Below are 13,448 nucleotides of genomic sequence, written 5' to 3' on the forward strand. Positions count from 1 at the left end.
AAAAAAAAAAACAAAAAAAAAAAAAAAATCTCTTGGTGCAAAGCAATGTTGTGTGAGATGCCATATATTTGTTTCATTAACACCATGTGAGGCAGCTGGAACAGACTAAACAGTGACCACCGTCATGCTGGTGGATCTGTGTAACACAGGGAGGACCCGAGGGAGCACAGAGCGGTGAATCTATCCAGGGGACAGGAGAGCCTTCACAGGGATAATTACGTCTCTCAGGTAGTCTAGGGGAGCAAGGTAATTCCAGACAGACAGGACAGATGAGCTAAAAGCATGAAGACAACAGATGTCTAAAGCATTCATTCAGAGAAGCTCACGTCATAGAGAGAGCAGTGCCACTAGATAAGGAGCTTGTCCTTGACTGTAAATCAGCTAAGTCACTAAACCGGTTCCTTTATCCTTGATCACGGCAAGAGTTTCTTTCTTTTCTTTTCTTTTTTTTTTTTTTTTGTATATTTTTTTATTGGAGTTAGATTTGCCAACATATAGCATAACACCCGGTGCTCATCCTGTCAAGTGCCCCCTCAGTGCCCGTCACCCAGTCACCCCATCCCCCTGTCCAGCTCCCCTTCCACTACCCCTTGTTCGTATCCCAGAGTTAAGAGTCCCTCATGTTCTGTCTCCCTCTCTGATATTTCCCACTCATTTTCTCTTTCTCCTTTAATCCCTTTCACTATTTTTTATATTCCCTGAACGAATGAAACCATATAATGTTTGTCCTTCTCCAACTGACTGACTTCACTCAGCATAATACCCTCCAGTTCCATCCACGTTGAAGCAAATGGTGGGTATTTGTCGTTCCTAATGGCTGAGGAATATTCCATTGTATACATAGACCACAGCTTCTTTATCCATTCATCTTTGATGTAAATCAAGGATTGCTTCTTTCATCGAGAAACTCTTGCTGTAAATTGCTCTATGCTACCCAGGACAATTTACAGTAAGAGTTTCTCGATGAAAGAAGCAATCCTTGATTTACGTTCTGCTGCCAAGTCCTTATCTTATGGTAATGAGCAGTTTGCTGACTGACTACTTTGAGTGGAATATCATAGCGGAGAAATGCTGGAGGGTTGGCTGGGGTCACATGGCAGAGAGCTTCATGTGACATGTTGAGGTATTTGGACTTTAAGTCTGAAGAGAAATGAGACATGACCATGAACATGCTGTTGGGGTTGAATTTCAGGAGCCTCACAAGCTGTGAAGCTGGGGGGACTGGTGTGGCTCGAAACCATCATATTAAGCTGGTCCCCAAACTCAGTTCTTTATTTCAGTGTTGGTTTGTGATCAATCTGTAATGGAATGAGAAAATTAAAGGAAGTTTAGTCAGTTTCTCACAATGCTTAATATTATTCAATTTTAAAGAATTTCTTTAGGGACACTTGGGTGGCTCAGCGGTTGGGTGTCTGCCTTTGGCTCGGGGCATGATGGGATGGAGTCCCACATCTGGCTTCCTGCGTGGAGCCTGCTTCTCCCTCTGCCTATGTCTCTGCCTCTCTCTGTGTCTCTCACGAGTAAATAAATAAAACGTTTAAAAAAATAAAGTATTTATTTAGTTCAAAATTATGGCCTCCCAACTTCTGTGGGGGTAAATTATCCATTCATCTATGCAATTATGGTGACAGTAAATAATAGGCTTTAAAAATGTGTGTATGTGTGTGTCCTAGCCTTCAAGTAAAGAACCAACTTGTCCCTTTGGTTCTCCAGATGTCCCGCTGAGATTTGGTCGGGGAGGGTTGTATCTACGAAATCCAAAGAGTGGGAACTCCAAGCTGAGACAATGAGAGGGGAGGTGTGAGGTCATAAGAGGTGAGATGTAGGTGGAATCTATAGGATAGGATGCCAACAGTTCAGATGTTACTATACTTTGTGTGCATGTGACTCTTTCCCTGAACCTCAAATATTCAGATTTGTTTTCACAAAAACCCCATGAATACCAATTTGGGTCAATTGTATTATAAATACATTTTATGAATACATTATGCATCTTCATATGTAGCTCCTTAATTCCATTCTTAAAAAATCATCACACGATGTCTCATTTTATATCGACACCATTGTCCTCACGTAAAACTCCTTCTTGGACAATGATTTGACAGTAAGATGATTGTGGGATTCCTCGTCACTTGACCTGCTGAAACCTTTCCTAAGCGGAAAGAAGATGGGCCATGTTCTGCTTCTCCCCTTCACATGGGTCATGTGTTGCCTTCTGTTACATCAAAATAATCTCCTTCCAAGCTGCCATTCTGGACATCCTGTTGCCTTTATCTTAACACAGACCAGAGCTGGTTTTGTCAAATTGACACCAGCAGCTAAATGCCTGGCGAAGCAGGGTGCTATATTTTCATTTTTCTTAAATCTCATATTTGACTTCCTGGCAGGCTCTAATCTCCCAAATCAAAATGAACTGTAACAGAGTTCAATGAATCTGGTCTAGTCATTCATTGTCTGTGGAGGAGCAGCCTTGGATAACAGATCTCATCATCATTGTGCTGTGAGTTCTTAGCTTGACTTTGTATTCTCCTCCTGTCACCACCCTCCCCCTCATACACTCATGCTCCTCACCTGGCTGATAGGACCTTCATTTCCTTCACTGAGATTTTGGAGGTAGTATCCTGAACCTAAATAGAGTCAATTTAGACATGTAATCTTTGGATTACTCTCAAGGAAAACAAAATATTCTCAAAATATTCAGTCTTTCTCCTAAGATGTACTTCCCTCATGTTTTCTGCTTTCTTTCCACATGCATTTACACTGGGGGTGAGGGTGAGGGTGAGGGACCTGTAGACCCTGTTGGGATTACAGAGAGGGTGATATTCTCCAGTGCTCCATATTATATAGTGTGAAAGGCCTGAGTTTGTTCTGCTCATGAGATGTTAATTAGAAATGCTGTTCCTTTTTCCTACCACTTCTACTGTACTCTCTCTGGTGTATCAGTAAGGGCTTCTGTGTAGGGTAAAGAATATTCATTAGAACAGCATCCTGTTTTACTCGCCTCATTATGTAGATGGAATAATACTCAGAGTGTCGCTCCAAATTCTAAAAGCTAATCTTGCTTGCTATCTATATTTTTTCATCAATAAATCATGTGCTTGCTTCCTACTATTGTCATTCAGCGGATGTTCTGTTTTACTTTTGTATCAGCCTGTAGCTTCTTGAGAGGAGGGAACCACCCATTTTCTGCTCCTCTCAAAGCTACCAAAGCTACTGTTGCTTAGTAGGGGCGGGCAGTCAGTGTTTGTTCCATTAAATTTAATTATGGTAGAGCTCTAATGGCAGCACATGGATAGCCTTTTCTCTAATACTAACATGTATGAGGGTTAAATACTAGGGATCCCTGGTGTTCTAACCCAGTTCCATTTCTTAACTCTGCATAATTTCTTTTGATTTAATTCATTCCAGTGGTCCTAACTGCGAAGACGTAGGATAATGATTTTTAAATGATCTTTCGTCCAGCCTGTGCTCTGCAGCTTCCAAGCCTATCCATCTTATTTTGTTTATTTTGTTGTCTTCCAAACATGACAGGAACAATATATCCAGCCCCGAACTCTCCCTCTGATCATTCCCTCCGACCAGTGGACCTTAGCACCATCTAAAGTGGTATATTTTTTATTCTTCTATTCCTTTCTACACATATTTATAAAATAGACCTTTATTGAACACTGAATAAATTGCAATACCCAGCAAAGATGCAGCCATCATAAGCTACTTTGTCCCTATTTGGAAAATGCTACAATCAGAGAACATAAGGAATATATAGGCACAGCCCGTGCCAGTACATGAAATATAAATGAAATATAACATGTTACTGATCATGGCATTTCAAAGTCCGTTACCAACATCTAGTCCTTCTTGTATCCGATTTCCTGCACATGCATAAATCTTTTTTCAAAAAAATATATTTTATTTATTTATTCATGAGAGACACAGACAGAGAAAGAGGCAGAGACACAGGCAGAGGGAGAAGCAGGCTCCATGCAGGGAGCCGGACGCAGGACTCGATCCTGGGACTCCAGGATCATGCCCTGGGCTGAAGGCAGGCGCCAAACCGCTGAGCCACCCAGGGATCCCCCATAAATCTTAAGTAGGCTTCTTTGATATAGTCACATGTGTTTTAAAATTGGTTTATCAGTTTATTTAGGGTCATTACCAAAGTTTCATTTTGTTTGCCTTTCATTCTCTCCCACTTTGGTTTTGGATGGTGGTGGTATATCTTAGGATGTCAGTATTATTATTATCTCTTCCTCTTTGACATGCTCTTCATCAGTCCCTCAGTCCTATTAATTTGATCCTTTCTTCGGTATCTTGGCTATTGTAAATAATGTTGCTGTAAACACTGGGGTACATGTATTCCTTTGGATTAGTGTTTTGGTATTTTTTGGGGGGTATATAGCCAGTAGTGTGATTACTGGAGTATAGGGCAGTTCAATTTTTAACTTTTTGAGGAATCTCCATACTGTTTTACACAGTAGCTGCACTGGTCTGCATTCCCCACAATTGTGCAAGAAGGTTCCTTTTTCTCCACGTCATCCTCAATACCTGTTGGTTCTTGTACTATTGATTTTAGCCATTCTGATAGGTATGAGGTGTTATCTCATCATAGTTTTGATTTGCATTTCCCTGATGATGGGTGATGTTGAACATCTTTTCAGGTGTCTGCTGGCCATCTGTATATTTTCTTTGGAGAAGTGTCTGTTCATGTCTTCTGCTCATTTTTTAATTGGGATTATTTTTTTGGGTGTTCAGTAGTGTAAGTTCTTTATATATTTTGGATACTAACCCTTTATCAGATATATTATTGCAAATATCTTCTCCCATCCATGGGTTGATTTTTAGTTCTATTGTTTCCTTTGCTGTGCAGAAGCTTTTCATTTTGACATAGTCCCAATAGTTTGTTTTTCTTTCCCTTACCTCAGGAGACATATCTAAAGAAGTTTTGCTATAGCTAATGTCAGAGAGGTTACTGCCTGTACTTTATTCTAGGGTTTTTATGGTGTCACATCTCACATTTAGGTCCTTAATTCATTTTGAGTTTATTTTTGTGTATGGTGTAAGAAAGTGGTCCAATTTCATTCTTTCGCATATAGCTGTCCAGTTTTCCCAGCACCATTTGTTGAAGAGACATTTTCCCATTCGATTCTTTCCAGTTTTGTTGAAGATTAATTTGCCAGATCATTGTGGGTTTATTTCCAGGTTTTCTCTTCTGTTCCATTGATCTATATGTCTATTTTTGTGCCAGTACCATACTGTTTTAATGACTTCAGTTTTTTAATAGAACTTGAAGTCTGGAATTGTGATGCCGCCACCTTTGCTCTTCTTTTTCAAAATTGCTTTGCTTATTCAGGTCTTTTGTGATTCCATATAAATTTTAGGATTATTTGTTCTAGTTCTGTGAAACATGATGTTGGTATTTTGATAGGGATTATAAGTGTGCAGATTGCTTGGGGGTAGTATATACATTTTAACAATACTTCTTGTTCTTCCAACTCATGAACATGGAATATCTTTACATTTCTTTGTGTCATTTCAATTTCTTTCATCAGTGTTTTATAGTTTTTCAGAGTATAGGTCTTTCACCTCTTTAATTAGGCTTGTACCTAGGTATCTGAGTATTTTTGGTGCAATTGTAAATGGGATTGTTTTCTTAATTTCTCTTTCTGCTGCTTCATTATTAGTATATCGATATTCAATAGATTTCTGTACCTTGATTTTGTATTCTGTGAGTTTACTGAATTAATTTATCAGTTCTCGTTTTTTTTGGTGGAGTCTTTAGGGTTTTCTGTATAGAATATCATATCGGCAAATAGTAAAAGTTTTACTTCTTCTTTACCAATTTCAATACCTTTTATTTCTTTTTGTTGTCTAATTGCTGTGGCTAGGACTTCCAGTACTATGTTGAATAAAACTGGTGAGAATGGACATCCCTGTCTTGTTCCTGACTTTCGGGGGAAAGGTCTCAGTTTTTCCCCATTGAGGATGATGTTAGCTGTGGGTTTTTCATATATGGCCTTTATTATGTTGAGGTATGTTCCTTCTAAACCTACTTTTTTGAGAGCACTTATGAATGGATATTGTACTTTGTCAAATGCTTTTCCTGCATCTATTGAAATGATCATATAGTTTATATTTTTTCTTATTAATGTGATAAATCACGTGGATTGACTGCAAATATTGAACCACCCTTTTATACCAGGAATAAATTACACTTGATCATGGTGAATTCTTTTTTTAATGCTTTGTTGAATTTGGTTTTCTAGTATTTTATTAAGGACTTTGCATCTGTGTTCCTCAAAGATACTGGCCTGTAGCTGTCTTTTTTGTGGTGTCTTTTTTTTTTTTTAAGATTTTATTTTTTTTTGAGAGAGCACACAAGAAGGGGGAAGGAGAAGCAGACTCCCTGCTGAGCAGAGAGCCCGATGTGGAGCTCAATCCCAGAACCTTGAGATCATGACCTGAGCTGAAGGCAGATGATTAACTGACTGAGCCACTCAGGTGCCCCTTTGTGTGGTGTCTTTATCTGGTTTTGGTATCAGGGTAATTCTGGCTTCATAAATGAATTTTGAAGTTTTCCTTCCTCTTCTCTTTTTTGGAATAGTTTGAGAAGAATAGATATCAATTCTTCTTTAAATGGGCTAGGTGGGTGATGTGTATTAAAGAGGGTACTTGCTGTGGTGAACACTGGGTTTTGTATATGTGTGATGAGTCACTGAATTCTACTCCAGAAATGAATATTGCACTGTATGTTAACTAACAAATTTTAAGTTAAAAAAACTAAAGGGAAAAAATATTAAACAATAAATATTTCGTAGAATTGGCTTCTGAAGCTGTCTGGTCCTAGACTTTTGTTTGTTGGGAGTTTTTTGACTACTGATTCAATCTCCTTGCTGGTAATTGGTATATTCAAGTTTTTAATTTCTCTTGCTTCAGTTTTGATAAGTTACATGTATCTAGGAATTTATCCATTTCTCCTAGGTTGTTTAATTTGTTGCCAGGTAGTTCTTCATAATATTCTCTTACAATTGTTTGTATTTCTGCAGTGTTGGTTGTTTTCTCCTCTTTAATTTGTAATTATATTTATTTGAATTTTTTCTTTTTGTGTTTTGATGAGTCCACCTAAAAGTTTATGAATTTTATCTTTTCAAAGAACCAGCTCCTGGTTTCCTTTATCTGCTCTACTATTTTTTAAATTTTCTATATCATTTATTTTTGCTCTAATCTTTATTATTTTCTTTCTCTGGCTGGCTTTAGGTTTTGTTTTCTTTTTCCAGCTGCTTTAGGTGCAACGTTAGGTGTTTGAGATTTTTCTTGCTTCTAAGGTAGGCCTGTATTGTTGTAAACTGCCCTCTTAGAACAGCTTTCACTGCACCCAAAGATCTTTGTTTTCATTTTCATTTGTTTCCATGTATTTTTTGAAATTTTTTTTGATTGACCCATTCATTGTATAGTAGCATGCTATTTAACCTCCATGTATTTGGGTTCATTTCAGACCTTCTCTTGTGGTTGATTTCTATTTCATAGTGTTGTCATTGGAAAAGATGCATGACATGCCTTCCGTTTTCTTGAATTTGTTGAGACTGTTTTGTGGCCTAACATATGATTTCTTCTGGAGAATGTGTCAGGTCCACTTGAAAGGAATGTGTATTCTGCTGTTTTGAAGATGGAATGTTGTGAATATATCTATTAGATTCATCTGGTTCAATGTGTTATTCAAAGCCACTATTTCCTTATTGATTTTCTGTTTTGATTATCTATCCATTGATATAAATGAGGTGTTATAGTCCCCTACTATTATTGTATTACCATTGATTACTTCTTGTGTGTTATTAGCTGCTTTATGTATTTGGATGCTCCTATATTAGGTGCATAAATATTCACAATTGTATCTTGTTGGATTGTCCCCTTTATTATTATGTAATGTCCTTCTTTGTCTCTTATTACATCTTTGTTTTAAATTTTATTTTGTCTGATATAGGTATTGCTACTCTGGCTTACTTTTGACACCCATTTGCATGATAAATGTTTCTTCATTACCTTACTTTCAATATACAGGTGTTTGTAGGTCTAAAGTGAGATGTCTGTAGACAGCATGTAGATGGGTCTTATTTTTTTATCCATCCTGTCACCTTACATCTTTTGTTTAAAGTGTTTAGTCCATTTATATTCAAAGTAATTATTAAAAAATAAAAATGAATTTAAAAAACCAAAGTAATTATTAATACATATGTGTCTATTGCCATTTTATGATTTGTTTTGTGGTTAATTCTGAAGTTTTTCTCTGATCATTACTTTTTTTCCCCTCTTTCATGGTTTCCTGGTTTTCCTTAGTGATATATTTAGATTTGTCTTTGTGTATTATTACTCATTTTTGATTTATGGTTACCATTAAGTTTCTAATTTAACCTCTTCTGCATGTAGCAGTCTATATTAAATTGATGGTCATTTAAGTTTGATTCATTCTTTACTCCTTTCCTCTGCATGTTTTAGGTATATGGTGTCGCATTTTACATCCTTTTATTTTGTGAGTTCCTTGACTGATTTTTTACAGATATATTCATTTTTATTGCTTTTATTTTTCCTACTTTTATACTGTCAGTTTTGGTCTTTTCTTTTCACTCAAAGAGTACCCTCCAATATTTCTGGTAAGGCTAGTTAGTGGTCATGAACTCATTTAGTTTTTGTTTGGCTGGGACACTCTATCCCTCCTTCTATTCTGAATGATAGCCTTGCTGGTTGGAGTATTCTTGGCTGCAGATATTTGCCATTCAGCAAGTCATTCAATTCAATTCTAGTCATTCAAGCATGACTAGATCATGCCATCCTCTTCTGGCCTGCAAAGTTTCTGCTGAAAAATCCACCAGTAGCCTTATGGGGTTTCCCTTGCATGTAATTGTCTTTTGTATTGTTTCTCGTTTTGTTTATTGACCCCTTTATCTCTGCTATTGTTATTCCTTATCTCTGTGTTAAGGGTCTCACTCATGTCTTCCACTCTTTTCTCAAATCCAGGGAGTAATTTTATGATCATTACTTTATATTCCCAAAGGAAATTTTTAAAACTTCAATCAAATTTTGTCATTTCTCCTGTTGAAATAATTCATGGTTCCTCATTATGTTCAGGTAAAATCCAAACTCCCTAGAATGCTAAACTAAGCCCTGGGTGTTCTATTACCTACTCTTCCAGACCCACCTGCCCTTTCTTCCTCCCCCAAGATGGAGAGTTAAGAGTGTGAACTCTGGAATCTAACTTTCTAGGTTTAGATCCTGGCTCTGCCACTTCCTAGCTCTCTAACTTTGGAAAGTCACTAATACTCTCTGTGCCTTGGTTTTCTTACCTGTAAAATGGGGTACATACTAGTTCCTGTTTTGTATAGTTATTGCATAGATTCTATGAGTTAACATATGTTTCATGCTTAAAACGGCCCAGATAACAGTAAATTATGAGTGCGTGTGTGCACATGTGTCTATTACTGTTATTAGTTTCCTTGAAGTTCATCAAAAAGAATATAATAGGTCTTGTTTCTTTTTTTTTTGCATATGCTGTTTCCTATGCCTAGAAGCACCCACTCCCCCTTTATCTGACTACCCTCTGTCCTCTGAATTCCAGGTTGGATGCAAGCCTTGCATAAGAGCCTTCACTGCATCTCCCTGCTACAGGCTAGATGAATTTCCTGCCCTATGTGCTCCTGTAGCACCTGTGCACACCTGGATCAGGATATTCATTACACTGGATTTGGTCCTTGGCATTTGTGGTTTTGAAAACTTGTAAGTGACCTAAAAGACTATGATGTTTAGTAATTTGTAATGGGGTTAATTATAAATATCATAAGATTATTAGGATTAAATAAGGTACAGCTTAAGTTTGGGGGTTTAGAAGCTCTCAGGATATATCCATCCCCAAAGTAAAGTTTCTGCCATATTTTAATTTTCTATTTCTTTGTATTGTTTCCCATATTAATTTTTGGGCACATTGTTTTATCTCTACCTCTAGTGTCTTACATGTGCAAGAGGCTTAAATAATATTTGTTGAGTATAACTGAATGTGTAAAAGAACAAATTTTACAGAATTTTTATTTATCTCAAAACTGGCTTTGCCCCTAACCCATAAGTTGAGGTGCTGACCCTCTTTAGGAAATACACATATGGCTAATCTCAATTTCAGAAGGTATGAGTTACAAATCTTTGCCCTAGGAGATGTTTTACCATATTCAGGAGAAAAGGAGAATACGTTTTTTAATACTAACTACTCCAGAGATATAAGGCTAATACTGTAAAAGGACTCATCTGAATTCAACATTTTAAAAGATATACTCTTATTTTGTCTTTGCCCAGCAACTAATTGGAGAAAATAAAATGATTCATATATTTTCAACAGGGGACAATTTGGATCATAATTTAGTAAATATAAAGAAAGTCAATTATATGTATATGTGTTGAAGCTATGATTTGGGCATATAGAAAAGCTTCTTCACCCCTGCTCCCACCCAAGTAGCTCACAGATGCCTTCTGCACTGTCTACAATTCCTTTCATTGGCTACTCTTACTGACTCATCTTCAGGAGCATATCTGAGAAGGTTCATTCATTTAGGTACTAATTCCTGAAGGAAAGGTACATAGCCCAGTTGGCACTCCACTGAGTGCCTAGCTCAGGGTATGCAAGCATGGATCCAAGGAGAAAGCATTTATTTTCGGGACAACATGGGGTCTCAGTGAACAAGCATCATCTCCTTTACAATAAAGGCTCACTCTAAAATTGCATGAGGGAAGATGAGATCCTATGACAAATAGCTCTTTCAAGACCCTTCTTAAATGTGCTTCCTAAAAGGTCAACTCTTGGGGGTCCCAGTGATCATATACCTGATATGATTGAGGGACAACTGGGGTTTAAATGTATAGGCATATTCTGAAGACCCAAAATAAAATTTCCAAAGCACACCCAGATCAGTGATTCTTAGGTAGGGACCAAGATTAGTGTGGGATGGAGAGCAGGGGAGGTTAGGGGAAGCTACCTGCAAGCCACCCCACCATCCTGAGAATCACTATATATAAGAGGTATGGTTTGTGGCAGTGAAATTTACATACAAAGAATCTGAAGACTAGGGAACATGGTTGAGAACTGTGATCTAGATATAAGGTCTATTTGCTTTATTTACAGATAAGGAGTCAGGTCCTAAGGTTTTACAGAATTGGCTTTTCCTACCACACCAGGCATCTCTCCAGATTTCATTTTATACCCCAAGACTTCTACATTACAAAGTGCTTTTTGGCATACAAGGCCCATCTTTTTTTTTTTTTTTTTTTTTTTTCTAGTAACGAAGAGTCTTCTGATGTGTTTCATGACAGACCCAATGTATTATGAAAAAAGAAAATAAATGTGATCAATGAAGAATAAGTAGGAGTACTTCTCAAAGTGGTATGGAAGTAACTGATATTATGAACAAATATTGAGTAGTTAAATTGTACTGGAATGCTTTAATGCAGTTTAGTAATATTGTCTTAAGTAGTATACATTTGTTTCCTTAAACCATGGGATTCAGAGTTGACTCTCAATGCTTGTAATTTTTCTAGGAACGAGATGAGATCATTCAATGTAATTTTGGGAGAAAGTACTGTATATTTTATAGAAAGCTTAGGAATTAATTCAGAAATAGCTCTTACAGTTCTGGCATACTCCACATATTCACAGCTCTTTCTAATCCCTTCATCCCTGGGTAATTTATGCATAGGTCAAGAGGTCAACCTGGGCTGTAGCTGGTTCAATATTTGCATTATGTAAAATGACATCTAGTGTTTGTGTTTTTCCGAATAGGGCCTGTGTTCCCTTCAGAGACTCATGCAAAGTGCTTCATCATGTGAAGGACCCTGCTGTTTGATTTAACTCTACTGTTTTTCATTTACATTACACTCTAAGAAAGTCATGAGCAAAAACTGTCACTCTCTGAGGGTAGAAATTGCTATGCTTCACAAAGACAAGAAGTAATTTTCCTGTAATCACAAGATGACTCAGGTTAGTAGCTTTCAGCTTTTACTGCAATTCAGATAACATGAGCATGTTGGGATACTGTGCAAACCTCATTAGTCCCAATCCCTATAATTTTAAATTTATGACAATGTGATACAAAGCAAGTTGGAGTTTATTTTTGTATTAGGTGATAAAAAGAATTTGAAAATAGTTGTACAGGGTACGTTAAAATGACCAGAATATACCTACTGTTTTTTAGAGAGCAAAATACTTTTCTAGTAGTTGAAGAGCATTATTGTTAAATGACGGTTGTTAGCATACAAAAGTTTGCAGTATAACCTGTACTTGAAAATAATATGCAGATGTTAAGTTTGAAGGATCATGGATTGAAAGGTAAAGAAAAAAAAAGACCAACCTATGTATTTTATGATTAAGTCTTCAAACTATCCTGACCAACTCGAACTGTTATGTTAGAATTGCAATTTGAGTAGGTCTTTAAAAATTTAAAGCAGAGTTTTATGTTCTCTTTTTTAATATTGTGTCTTCTGTGGCATTTATAATGGGAGAATAATTTATAGTGCTTGTGTTTGCTTTTAGATACAAAGCTGGGACTTCTGCATGCCTGGGGTTATATGGAAAACAGGTCTCGGCCAGGGCAGGAAATCATGAAATAAAAACACAACCAGGAGAGCTTGGTCCTAGCCCTGTTTCCTCTGAGTGCATGTTGGTCCTCAGCAGGGCATTTATGATTTCTGACCAAAGACTTGAGGACCAGTTTGTCTGGAGTAAAGTCCTGTTGTCTTGCAGAAGGAGCTAAGAAACAGGTCATCAATGCATTGGTTCTACGGTTAAATGTTGGGTGACTGCTCTGTGTTCAGCAGTATCCTGAGCACTGTGAGATAGACAAAGACAGATCACAGACCAGTTCCTGCCCTCCAGGAGCTTCTAGTCTTGTTGGGCATGTATACAAAGTTGAGAATTCAAGATGGCACCATGAGAAATGTTTTAAGAGTGATACAGATAATAAATATGCAGAATACAAAAAGAGTGGGAATGCTGGATTGTATCTATGGCTTCCCATGAAGTCTTTATGGAGGAGGAAGAAGCTTGCTAGACTTTGAAGGCCAGGTAAGATTTTAGAAGGGGGAAGGGGATGGAGCATTTCAGATGACAGAGAACAGTCTATTGGCTTTAGCAAAGATCTGAATGAGGAGCTGTATGAGATGCACTCAGGGGAGGAGATCCAGTTAGGGGAGGAGAGGACTTCAGGTAGAAGCTAACAATTTGAGATATGGTGGTTCCAGGATATAAGACTAGGAAGATAGACTGGGACCAGGTTGTAGAGGGCTTTGAATGCCAGATTGAGGAGTACAAGCTTCTTCCTGCAGAACATAGAGACCTCTGAAGGGTTTTCAACCCTATGAAATGGCTATTATCCATTATCTGGAAAATTATCCAGAATTGGCATGGAACAGAGATTCTAAAT

At 37.4% G+C, this 13,448-nt stretch overlaps 1 protein-coding gene across 5 annotated transcripts in view; it reads left to right on the forward strand.

The window, feature by feature from the left end:
• Positions 1-13,448, forward strand: part of TRMT9B (tRNA methyltransferase 9B (putative)) — a 71,695-nt gene that overhangs the window by 25,301 nt on the left and 32,946 nt on the right. For all 5 annotated transcript variants that reach the window (XM_049094617.1, XM_025476534.3, XM_025476515.3 and 2 more), the window contains exons 2-4: positions 9,608-9,765; positions 11,311-11,413; positions 11,810-12,007. The gene's annotated coding sequence lies outside the window, so the exon portion shown is untranslated. The remainder of the gene's footprint in view (positions 1-9,607; positions 9,766-11,310; positions 11,414-11,809; positions 12,008-13,448) is intronic.

The sequence above is a fragment of the Canis lupus genome, chromosome 16 (genome assembly GCF_003254725.2).
Source record: "Canis lupus dingo isolate Sandy chromosome 16, ASM325472v2, whole genome shotgun sequence".
In the NCBI taxonomy this organism is placed as follows: domain Eukaryota; kingdom Metazoa; phylum Chordata; class Mammalia; order Carnivora; family Canidae; genus Canis; species Canis lupus.